Raw genomic sequence first — 13,334 nt, 5'->3', positions numbered from 1 at the left:
GGACCAGCTGGAATATCTAGGTAGTGATAAAATCAAGCTATACCAATTCCTTTAAATTAAACAGAATTAACTAATAAGCTTTGTAATTTATTTGAACACAACAGGCATTTTGAAAATTTTCAGAATTACAGTCAACCATCTGTTTTATCAAATCCAAACCAAAGAGATTAAACAATATTTGGGGCACTTAGTATTTACTAACTCTCGTTCACCTTGACTTTCATTTTATATGGCAACTAACCACTTCTCTCCACTATTCCACATTAGTGGATCTTCCTTCCTAACTGATTTCCTGCACACTCTTTGCTGATAATACTAATAAAACTGTTTTCATCTAAAGAAAGGCTTAGCTCATTGCAGCCTTCTTCCCTTATCCTCAATTTGATTTGAGTGAGACTTTCACAAAGAACTAAAAGAAAATGTATGTTCAGAATATTTGGATATACCTTCGTTCTTTCCAGGAAAATAAGTCTTCTTTTCTCCTTACTAACACTGCATAAAGAAATTGTTGTAAGTGAAAGCTTCAATCCTTATAAAATGCTGAAGTCTTTTATAACCTTTCACACAATAAGAATACACATGCTTCAGAAGTCATGAGAACTGGCTGGTACTTCAAAAATTAATTTTGATTAAATTTTTGAGAAATTGTAGATGAGTGCCAAGTACAAAGGGCAATCAGAAGAACTGCCAAACCATCAGATTTATTGATAAGGTAATAAATTAGAATATATATCTCAAGTGGGTTCTGGATCATTTATATAAACCAACAATCTTAGAATTGTAGAATGTTTTGCACTCCAGAGCAAATGTTCAGTTGCTTTAATTGAAAGAAAATGAATCAAAATGTGGGAAATTTTAAAAGTTTGGGATAAGTGAAATGTAAACTGTATTAAGTAATCTCCTGTTTAACATTAGTTACAATAATGATGACTTTAAAGCACTTACCTGTTTATCAACTGCCTTTCTTTTCCTAATATTTTTTGTATTTATTAAGAGTTGAACTCACCAACATATTTCCCTTTTTCCTTTTTGATGATATTTTAAGTGTAATTTATGCCATTTTTGTTATTGTTGTTCTTTATAGGAAGGCATCAGGCAATGGAGCTTTTAATTCTCTGGGAGAAAGATTAAACCATGTAATCTCCTAGTGTCAGTAAATGATCCGATTAATTAGGAGCCTACTCTGTTTCAGTAGTTCAAAGACGCTTGCTCCTCCATATTTTAACATCTCTGCAACTGGGCTTATTTTAACTCCAATTGGTAGCATTTCTGTGTAGTGATATATAAAATAAAAGTGCGTATTAAAACTGATGGCATCTTAGATATGTTGAAATTCACCAAATTCACTAAGGTCTCCAGAAGAGCCAAATCATGCCCAATATCATTCTTTTTCAACAGTCTCAAAAGTGAGAAAAGGATGCCCTGTCATGTTTGTAGGATTTATATTCAATACTCATTGCCTATGCATTTTTAAAAATAACATAACTTTTTATTTTGTGCTTTAAAAAAAAAAACTCAATCTTCTCTTACAGATGTTATATACATACCTAGCCCTGCTTTTTTTTTTTTTTTATTCCTGCTACCTATATTTTCGTCCCATCATGAATTACAATATGCTATGTATCCCTGGTTTGAAATGTTTTCTTGTTTTGTGTGATTCGTAGTACTTAGTAAGTTAGAAGTTTGGCCTGCCATTAAATTTTCTTTAAGAGATCTGAAAGATGCATGGTACATACACTACAATGTGGTACAACAGGCGAAAACAAATGGTACTTCATTTCACATATACCACACAATTGACTTTGGCATGGCAGTGAATTATGATCATTATAATAATCAGAATTACAAAGCAGCTAGTCAGTTACATCATGTTACAAATAGTAAAAATAATACCACTCTTTTATATTTTAAACTATGACAAAATATGAATGACAACTGTACTTTCACCAAACATGCATTTTTACTTTAAGACTTTATAATAAACTTATCTGTCGAAGTGCGAATTTGAAGAACAATTAATTAATTCAGTTCTATACTTAAGACCGTATGAAACTGGCTGTGGTATTTTTCATGACCTATTTTGTTTGTTTTGATTAGTGATTTGAAAGATGGTGAGAGACTAATGTGATTTTCAAGGGATTCTTTTGAATGAGTTTCTTTAACAACAACAAAACAAACGAAACTTTTTTCTTTTTTTTTTTTAATGTGCCTTTCAAAGATCAGGGCCTCACAACAGTATATAAACTGGAAAAAAATTCACTTCAGATTCATTTCCCTTTGGTTGATGACTACTTACAAATTGCTTTGCCTGCGTCTCAACAAAGCTGAAGGTATATACTCTTCTTGCAACTGGGTAGTTGATATCAATGAGGAGTTATTGCATTTTCTGTGAAAACAATAAAATCATAGGGTTCAAGCCCATGCTATTTCCTTTCCTACAATGTTCCTTTTGTGTCTAACCAGTTTAATTAGTTTTCTTAGTGCTTATTTTTAAAAAGCAGTCTCTGACATTTTTTTACTTCAACTTAGCGGAAAAGCTACCACGAAAGAACTTTTTTCAAAACTGATATTAAAAAGCTCTTTGCTGAGTATCCATAATATCTATAAATATATGTTACTACATAGAAAAATTATGACTCAAAGATTTGAAATTTGAATGGGAAATATGTCAATTGAGAATCAATCCATCATATGTTCATGTCTGTTTAGAAACAACTGAAAGTTAGGGAGCAATAACCATTCCATATATTTCCATATGTACTTCTTTATTGACATTATTAGAATAAAACTTAATAAAATATGAGTAGTGATTTCACTGCCCTGAACCTACATTGAGTACATTGAAATTAAGGGCTCATTATTCAAAATTTTGAGCAGGATAGAGGTTAAACTCTGGATAGAAATGAAATAGTTTTCTCAAGAGAATACTTACAACTGATTGAATTTAATTTCAATTGTTCTAATTTTCCATGAGTGAAGCGAAAAAATATTCTTATTTTTCAATAAAAATGATGGGAAATTCTATGAAATAGGGATTAGCTTGTTAGTTTCAGTTTGTTTTCATATGGCTCTAAATTGTCCTGGATTTCCAGGATATCATTTTTATTTCTTGAATCTCATCAGTATATTTAAATGTGTAAGTTTAATCAAATATACATTGTGTTGAATTTATATTGAATATTAGTTACATTTTAGATCTTGAAGTTTAGATTTAACTTACTTTTCATTTTGATATTTTACTTCTGCTAAATAGCTTCAGATAGCTGTATGTTATTTTCCCTTGGATTTTCTTTCAATAAATGCAATTATGTTAAATACTCTATTAGTGTTTTGGGGAGATTTCTGCTGTCAATAAGCACTTAAGTTAGAAACAAAAAGCTATTTAGAATGGCAATTATATTTGCAAATTAAGATGAAAGTGCCATCATTTCTTTCACTATTAAAAAGCTTTTATAGAGTCAACACTGCAGTGAAGCACAATTAGCCCATTAAAGATATGTGTTGATTTTTACATCCTTTGTGAGGGATCATTTATAAGATTATGTTAAACAAGTGAGCACTAAAAAATCTTTCTGAATGAACTCTGAATTAAGAATTATGGCTCAGTTTAGTAACTCTGGGCTTCTGCATGATATGTGAAATATCCACTAAATATTACAGCACTAATGCTCCCCAGGAAGATAGTTTCAGTCATATATTTCATGGGGGCACTGTAGGCTACATGTGGGTCTTCTGAGGGAAGCAAATAACAGTGCTTGACAGTGATTCAAGTGAACCAAAATATAAATGGAATCCTAACGATTAACTTGCATAGCTTAATTTTCTCTCTGTCTTTGGTATTATATTTCTAAGTACATCCATGAAATTTTAGGAAAGTGAATACAATTATCATTAACAGACCCATTAATTGTGTGTAAAAATCAACTCCTAACTATGTATTAAAATGCTGTTTATTCTTTATAAGCTATTTAGTTTAATACCCGAATTAAGGGTATTAATCTTTTGATTTCCTATAGTACTTACATTCCTTCAAAGTATTCTTTAATTGTCTGAATATCTGCTCCCCAGCTGAAATTGTAACCTACCCCAGGGCAAGGACTGCATCTTTTAACAAGTCTAAGTACTTCCAACTTATCTAGGTTCTATAGAGATTATTGAATTAATGATGATTGAATTAATCCATGATTTAGAGCTATATTTAGAATAGAACTTATTCACTGAACCTAGGAAATAAGCAGCAATGTCACTTTCAGTGATAAAATCAATGAAATTTCATGGACAGAAGATGTCTCCTGCGTGTGAGAAAAAATGAGAAGACAAGGCAATTGAAAAACCAGCGTAAGCATTTGCAACACGATTTCCTGGCATTTCTTAGTTTAACAAAAAGTGATTATATTTCTTAATAGAAGGGCAAATGTCAATGTTCTTGCAAACAAAATTACTATGTGGTTAAACCAAGGAAAATGAAATTAATTCTGCATGTTTTATGTCAAATGCCATCGCTATACATGAGACTAATACTGCATAGGATATCTACTTTCAACCAAAATGTACTAATTGTAGAATATTATGCTTAATTTTATATTAGAGAGATCATGAACTCTAGCTAAATTCAATCTTAGCTCCTTTCTAGAGTTTGTTGCAGTATATATTTTTTGAGATCCAGTTATCCACTAAACTTGAAGTATATTTAAAGAAGCTAATATTTTTATGAATTCTATAATAATCAAATTATAAAACAAAATTCTAAAAATAAGGAAATATTCATTTAGTTCTGGAAATATCTTATGTAGCATAAATTCTTATATGGAACAAAATGGTAAATTAATTTTCAAAATTGAGAATTGTGTGGAACAGAGAGAACTAATTTTTGTTATTTTGTTTCTGTTTTAAATTATGTTTTAATTTCCAATATTAAGACCATTCAACAGGCCAAGGTGCCTGAAATAAAAGATGGTACAGTGTTACTACATGGCCACTACACAGTAACTAATTGTTAAGTAAGTGAAACTATAAGTAGTACAGTGTCTGTCATAATTTTTTAATGAAATAAACATGCATCTTTCCTTTTTCATTGGTTTAGTTTTTGACAGTGTCATGTACAAGCCTGGGATTTTGCATATATTCAAAAAGCCTTTCCAATACAGGGGTATTTGAGGGTACCAGAAGGGGTAGCCATTCTGAATCAACATCCTCTACTAGGACTGGCCATTCCTCACCCAGCTTTCCTCCATGCTTAGTATTGCTTTCTCCATGTAGTCTTTCTTCAAACTAGAAATACTACTGTTAAGGAAGCATATTAGAGTTCTATAAAATTTGCAGGTGACATTTGATTAGCTCACAGTTCTCAAATATCTAGCAAAATTGGCTGAGAAAACACTGACCTAGTGGAGGGGATTAAGGAACCAGGAGAGGCATACAAAGAGGTGAGGTATGGTATTTCAAAGACTATTCATTTGGCAATTATCCTGAGGACAGGTCCAGATTACATATCCAGTACATAAAATATAGACAGAAGGAAAGGAATGTTAGTTACATGTAAAGGCTTAAAGAACAGAATGAGAAAGCTTCTAGGAGAGAAATATATACAATGAGGGCCCCTAGAGGAGGACAATATGAGTAGATAAGGAGAATGCATTGAAAAACAAACTAATCAAACTAGAGCCTTCACATTCACAGAAAGGAGAAGAAAGGAAAATCACATAACCAAATACATTTTGTAGAGACACATAATCTAAAAACTGAAAATAAAGTATTTAGATGAAGTAAATTTGAAAATGTACCACAATAAATAAATATGCAAATATTTCTGGCTTTCTCTTCTTTACTTTGCAGTGACCATAGTTACAGTTTGACTTCTCTGTATACCTTCTTCATCCTTGCTGTGTAGATTCACAGTATGTAGGTTAGTTTAGGTTGAGTATGCCAGTTTGGCAATGAGCATCTTCAAATTATTTCCACTTCCAGTAATAATCTTAACACCCACGCAAACACATACACTCATAAATACACACTAGTTATATATCATTTTCAAAATGTTTTCATTTCATCTGTTCCAGCCCATAACAGTTAGTGACTCACCATGGTATTACTTGAATCTTTGTTTGATGGATGCTTTCCCGTCTTCTTCCCATCACCCTGTATGTGGATGGCCACCCTCCACAGTGAGACCCAGGACTGAAAAGAACATGTTTTTAATAAGCAGTGTCTTTGGTATTTTATTTTGTCTGTTGTCTTTTTGTGTTTTTGTATTTTATTATCAGTGAACCTCCATACTTTATCAAATCTAAAACCTTATTTTACATACCTCTGAGGAAAAAAAACACCATTTTTATTGTGATTGTAAGACACCATGAGTTGATGGTGAAAGTCCTATTTCAGAGATGTTAAATTGCAAAATAATAATAATAATCTTAAGGCTGATGAAATACAGCATCATTTATAATTATACCAGATATCTCAATTGACAGCCTCATAGGAAATCTGCTTCACGTGGTGTAATGCAGTTGAACTCCGATTCTTTGTGAATCAAAATCTAGAATCGTTGTTGAAAACACAGATTCCAGAATCTTGGCGCCAGTGGTTTTGTTTCAGTTGATTTTGAGGGAAGGGAGAGGGCATAAGATTTTAAAAAGCCTCTTAAACAAACATGTGGTCAAAATAACCACAATCCTGAAGATTGGGGTATTGGAAAGAACTCGATTTCAAATCCTAATTTCTACCACTAGGAGATGTGTTATCTTGCACAGATGGTTTAAAATCTTCGTACCTTAGTGCCCCTGGAGACACCATGGAAAAATGTGGCACCAGACAGCGAGGGTTCTTCATTGCATCACATCATCTCCCTCAGTCCCCTTAGCTATAAACGGGGGTGTTGTGTTATCTAATTAAGCAGCTAATATGTGTAAAAAAATTAGAACATTAATGGCCTATAACAAGCACCACATAAGTCTTTGCTCACTGTAAAAATGGCATGGTAACAACAGTACCCACCTCATAATGTCACGAAGATTAAATGAGGCAATGCAAACTGAGCATCTAGCAAAGAGAGAAATGGGATTTTTAATATACTGGTTTAATAAAGTAATATATCTTTTAAAATAAATTCTTTTAAAACTCTTCTAATAGCTAACCCTATTTCCTTGTCCTTGTTTTATCTTGAAGATAGACAAGGAAAATTTTCTATGATATTTAAATGATTTAAATATTTTAATGCTCTTATTTATCTGACATGAAATGTAATAGCCCCCAAATGAAATAAGCTCCCGATACTACTTTATGATGTAAATTATTTTTTGAATAACCATGCTTATTTTAGGGTATAGAAAATTAAGTTAGAAAAATGCTAGTAAGTAAGCACAAGTTTGGCATTCTTCAAAAATTACCTTTGAGAGTCACATACGTGTTTATATTCTGGATAGATATGCTGCTCATTTTTTAAAAAATAAACTTATTTTGAGATAATTCTAAGTTCATCTGCATTTGCAGAGATAACATAGGGAAATCCTATATGCACTTCAACCAGGTTTCTCCCGCTAATTACATCTTACAGTTATGTATGTGTACGTATTTATTTCTGTGTATTTTTTTCACACCTGTAGGTTCATGAATCCACCACCACAGTCAAGATATACAGTTCAATCACTGTAAGAACCCTTTAGTGTTGTCTTTTACTTTACACATTTCCCTCCTGCCTCCCCTTTTCCAACCCATCCCATATTCCTGGCAGCGAATAAACTGTTCTCTTTTCTACAATATTGTCATTTCAAGATTGTGGTATATGCTACATAAATTTTAGGGATTGGCTTTTTACAGACAACATAATTCCCTGGAGATTTATCCAAGTTGTGGCATGTAACCAATAGTTTGTAAACTTTTATTGCAGAGTATAGTATTGTGTAACATTTTGTGTAACCATTCACCCATTAAAGGACATCTGGGCTGTTTCCAGCGTGGGGCCATTACAAATAAAGCTGCTATGAATGTTCATGTATATACTGTTGTGTGAACGTGAGTTTCCATTTCCAAGATAAATGTTCAATATTGTAAAAAACTACCAAATTGTTTTCTGGAGTGGGTGTTTCACTTTTCTCTCCTACCAGCAATGCATGAATGATCCAATTTCTATGCATTCTCACCAACATTTGGTATTATCCTTGGTATTTGTTTTTAACTATTCTGATAGGTGTGCAATGCCTCATAATTTTAATTTTCATTCCTAATGACTAATGACATTGAATGCCTTTTCATTTGCCATCCGAATATCCTCATCTGTGAAATGTCTAGCCACACCTTTTGCCTATTTTCTAATTGGATCTTTTGCTTTGTTTGGTTTTGGTTTGGTTTGTTGTTGAGTTTTGAGAGCTCTTTTTATATTTTACACCTTAAATCATTTGCTGGATATATGGCTTTTAAGTAGCTTCTTTCAGTCTGTACTTTGTCTTATCATCCTCTTCACATGGTATTTTGCAGAACAAAAGTTTTTAGTTTTAATGAGGTAGGTCTAATTTATTATTTTTCCCATTTATGGATTATGTTTGTGGTGTCAGGTCTAAAGAACTCTTTGTGTAGCTCAAGATGCTAAAGACTTTTCTTACTATTATTCTTTTATAATTAATGTTTTAATCATAAGATGGAAAGTTGGATGAAATTTAAGTCCTATTATAATGTTAGGTACATTTATTTTAGTTCAAAATACAAAATGGCGTTTTCCCATAGCAATGATGGAAGGTATAAAATAAAGTAATAAATGGGACTAACAACTTACCTTCTTTAGAGGTTAAATCTAAATTTAGAATATTACATTTAAAAGTTACTTACATGATCTATGGGCATCCCATAAAAACTTTCATATAAAGACAAGGAAATTGCCTCTCTTCATCCCACACATATTCAAAGATTACTGCCCTTAATTTTTAAATTCTTCTTTAATTCCATTTATAGGAATTGCCACGGAAAATCAGACAAGGAAGCAAATGATCATGTATAAGGATATTATGGCACTTTATAATGGTGAAAAAAATTGGAAACTATAAATGCCCATCAGTAAAGGAATGGCTAATTAAAGTATGGTTGTGCTCTTCCCATATCTGCTCTAGCTTTAACACAGTGCTGGCTGAAGACTGCCAATTGTGAGAGAGATTTCTTCAGGAACTACCCATGCACTATAGCTCAAAAGTGCCAGAAATTAAGAGCATTACAACCAGCCCCCCATCTCCACCCCCCCCCCCACATTAGCAGCCTTCAACCAATGTATAATGTCCGGGTTTCTAGCCCCGAAGGAGACTAACTGTGAGATACCGGTTTTTAAAGACTCCCAGAGTTCCCCAAATAGGACCAAGTTCATTATCCATGGAGTCTTTGAATTAAGAACAATTTTTTATTAGTTACCTTTCCTTTCCTCTTTAACTCCCTCATCTCTACTAGAATTTTCCAGTAATTACCTTCCAGATAAGATACTGTATTAAAACTTTGTCTCAAAGATAAAGTTCTCTCTTCTGGGAGAACCAAACTAAGGCAATAATTTATTTGTGGAAGAAAGAATCGGGAATCTATTTTTTTTAATGGGCTTGAACTTTAACATACAAATATGTCTACTACATATTGTTAGGTTAAAAACACACCATATTACATGTAGTCTGATATATTTATAAAAATATGTGTATCCCAAACTTCTGCATTCTCCTGTCTGGTAGGTATGGTTTAACAAAGTTTCATTTTCTTTTATTTTTTTATCCTTAATTTTTTTGGCATTAAATATATATAAATTTTATAGTCTGAACAACAACAAAAAATCCTGGAAGAGAAAAGAAATGACCCACTGTAGAGAAAGATTGTTCTTTGGGATTTAATTGTTCAGAAATAGATCTTGTCTACATTTGGATGGCCCAGAAAATGGGGCTGTACCCATTTTATACAGTGGTATAAGACAGCAAGGAGAACCATGTCTGCTTGGTGAGTTCTCAAAGATGTGCTGGGATAGTGAAAACAGGATAATTGTCAAGGGCAAAACCTCACTTAATGTTGCCCACTGACAGAGGAAATCAGGTAAGGCTATGAAGTTAAAATAAGCTCTACTTAGAGAGGCATACTTGATTCAAAGTTCTGATGGGAGATATTAATCAGAAAAGTAAAAAAAAAAATCTTGCTTATAAGTTAATGAAAATGACAATGATTCCTGAATTACGAAGAACAATGAAGAGTTCACATGCCAGGAGAAATATGCAGAATTTCCATTTTACGATATAATGTACATATTCCTCAAGACTATTTTTCCTTTTTTATCTCTTCCTTCCTGTACACTAATTATTTGTTGATCTCAACTGTAGTCTCTCAACTGTATTTGTTCTGGAAGATAGTACAGAGCACAGGAGAGTAATCTCCATCACAATGAGCACTTTTCTTTTCATCTTTTCTGGCCTGGTTAGCTCTGTTGATTTGGGTATGTGCTAATGAGGACAGTCCTGAAGATTCAAACTCCATCCTAATTAGCTCTTCATAAAGAGATGCACTCCATGGACACACACTGATAGTCTCAGCCAAATATCTGACCAATGCTTGTTAGTGGTCAGAAATAGGACTACAATTGTGTGGCTAAATTGATGGTTTTCATGATCACAAGTGAACGAAAATTTTAAAATCTTCTTTTACATTTAGTGCATTAATAGCTGCTGCTTCTCCAGTATTCCTTCTATCTCTGATGGCAGCAACAGTCATAAGCCAGAAACCTAGAATCAACCTTGATGCCTCCTGAGTCTTCATCCCTTGTCAAATCCATCACAATGTCTTGCTGATTTTTGCCTCTTGAGTATACCTGGAAGCTATGTCCTTGCCACCATCCCTGATGATGTCACTACCCTAGAAAAAGTTACCATGAGCTCTCTTGCTAGGATCCCACATTAGTTTCTCACTGTAGACTTCTACATTGTCTTCCATATTGTCATCCTCATTTTCCACCTGTAGCTTATAAAATTATCTTTAAAAACTTACACAAATATAAGTTTACTCTCCTCCTTAAAGCCTTCTAGTAGATTCCCATTGCTTGCCAAGTGAAGACTGAATTCCTTAAAGTAACATAAGAAATTCTTCATGATCTGGCTTTTGCTCACCAATCCAGCCTTATCTTATTCCCTGGGTACTGACATTCCCCAGTACCTATCGTATTACATAACCCACAGTTGGCACTTACCAAATTAAGATGAAGAATGGAAAACTCTCTGACCACTCTCACTTCTTGCTCATGTTGCTTCAGAGACAGCTTTTCTTCAGTTTCTCCAATGCTGCCTCCATACTTGGGGCCTTCGTGTCTGCTGTTCCTTGTTCCAAATACTCTAAGCCCTCCTTCCCTGCAGCCCCGTTCCTTTTTCATTTCAGCTTAAACAGGTATTCCTCTGGGAGACTTTTCTTCATCATTTAGATCAAATCAGTGTCTTCTATTACATGTTCCCTCTAATTTCCTTTAGAACATTTCTCAGATGTTTAATTAAATACTTGTGTATTTGATAATTATGAGTTTCCCTTACTGCACTGTAAACTCTAGGAAACCAGAAGAAGCATACTTATTTTGTTCACCATTTTTAAAAAAGATTCAGAGTAGGGTGTCAACTCTTTTGTTAAGCAATAAAGAATGATTATATTCCTCCCCACTCTGATTCTGTAGAAGAGTCTAAAGACCTTCCCAAGGATTCATTCTCTTCAGTCAATCTGTTATTTTTGATACTGTTTATCACACTTTTTTGAAATTACCAACTTCCTGAAACTACCAACATTGGCATATGTTATCATATTTGCTAGCTTTTTCTCATTGTTTTGGATACTATCTATTGCCTCACATGCCACCTACCCTACTTCTATCTTTAACTTTTTCCAATGGTCTAAGTTAATTTTTGTTAGTTCTGTCCCATCCACTACAAGAACTACCCTTTCATTGGTGATATCTGAACTGACCTCATTCTCCAGGTCTACATCTTTTATATAGATTCAAGATTTATGCTGAATACTATTTATAGTCCAAATCAGTAATCAACTTCCTCTTCATCCCTAAAAACCAAATTCTTCCACTGAATTCTTTATCTTATTAATTTAGCTACCATTATGTTACCATTTTCCTAGTGAACTATTTTCAAATATGTGTAAAACCTGCTGAAACATCTTTACCTCCATTTCCCTTGTGTCCTAAATGTAATCAGTTTTGCCTCATTTCTGTCATTTTTAACCTTTTTTTAAGATTCCACTCTGCTTCACAGACATTAATATGAATTTTCTCCTGTGTACACAATGGCATAGCATCCTGATTCATGTCATTACCCTTACACCCCCTGTTCCCAAAATTAATCAAAACTCTGTCAAATTGGTCTTCCTACATATAGTTCCACTCTCTTACAAGAATGTGTAGCTCCCAACATATTGGTCCCCTGCTCAGGGATTCTTAGTGTCTACCTTTTGCATTCTGACTGAAATAAATGTCTAACTAAATACCCATGACTTTCCTTAAATATATCTAATATACCTTGCCAGATTACTGTACATTGCGATTTCACTGGAAAGCAAACCTTTCCTAGAACATACTCACCTTCTCTAAAGTCTTTGAGTTTTATCTTATTTTTCACTTGATGGAAGTGACTTACAGTCTTGGGATGGGGGTGAGAGATGGGGAGTCCTACCCATTCTTGAATATTCATGTCAACTGCTACCTTTTTACCCTTCTTGAAATTCATAACACATTTTCACACCTCTTATGGGACAGATATTTTGCTTTATATTATAGCCATTGGGTCCTTGTCTTGTCTTTTTAATAGAGACTGTAAGCTCCTTAAGAGCAGGCATTATTTCTTATTAATTTTATGTTCCCTGCAATGCCAATTTCAGAGATTGGCATATACTAGGTGCTCAATTAATATGTGTTGATTTAAACTAAATATGTAGGAAACCAAACTAACAAAAATGTATATATATAGAAAACTATTCAAGAAATCACTGAAATTTGTACATCAGAATGTATAGAATAAAGAATTTATTGTTTCTGCTGTATCATTTGTTTTATTATGATTTAACAATATTATTTATGTTTATATGATTTAATTATCTTCAAATTTCCTAATAAAAAATTAATGTGATATTCCCAAATGCTTTGTGAGATAGAACAAATAGTCACATGCTCATTCTATATATCAGGAAACCACTACACAGAGATTTTATAACTAACCTGCTCTTTAAGATTACATGACTGATAACACAGCCAGAATTAAAATCAGGGTCCTTTCACCTTTGTCACCCTAATGTATTACCTCTTAATCCCAGTATTATTTACCTGCAAATATAAAGTGAATTAATAT

Source organism: Meles meles, chromosome 6 (assembly GCF_922984935.1).
Source record: "Meles meles chromosome 6, mMelMel3.1 paternal haplotype, whole genome shotgun sequence".
NCBI classification, from domain to species: Eukaryota; Metazoa; Chordata; class Mammalia; order Carnivora; family Mustelidae; genus Meles; species Meles meles.
The sequence above is the reverse complement of the archived record's forward strand: the minus strand, read 5'-3'. Positions refer to the sequence as shown.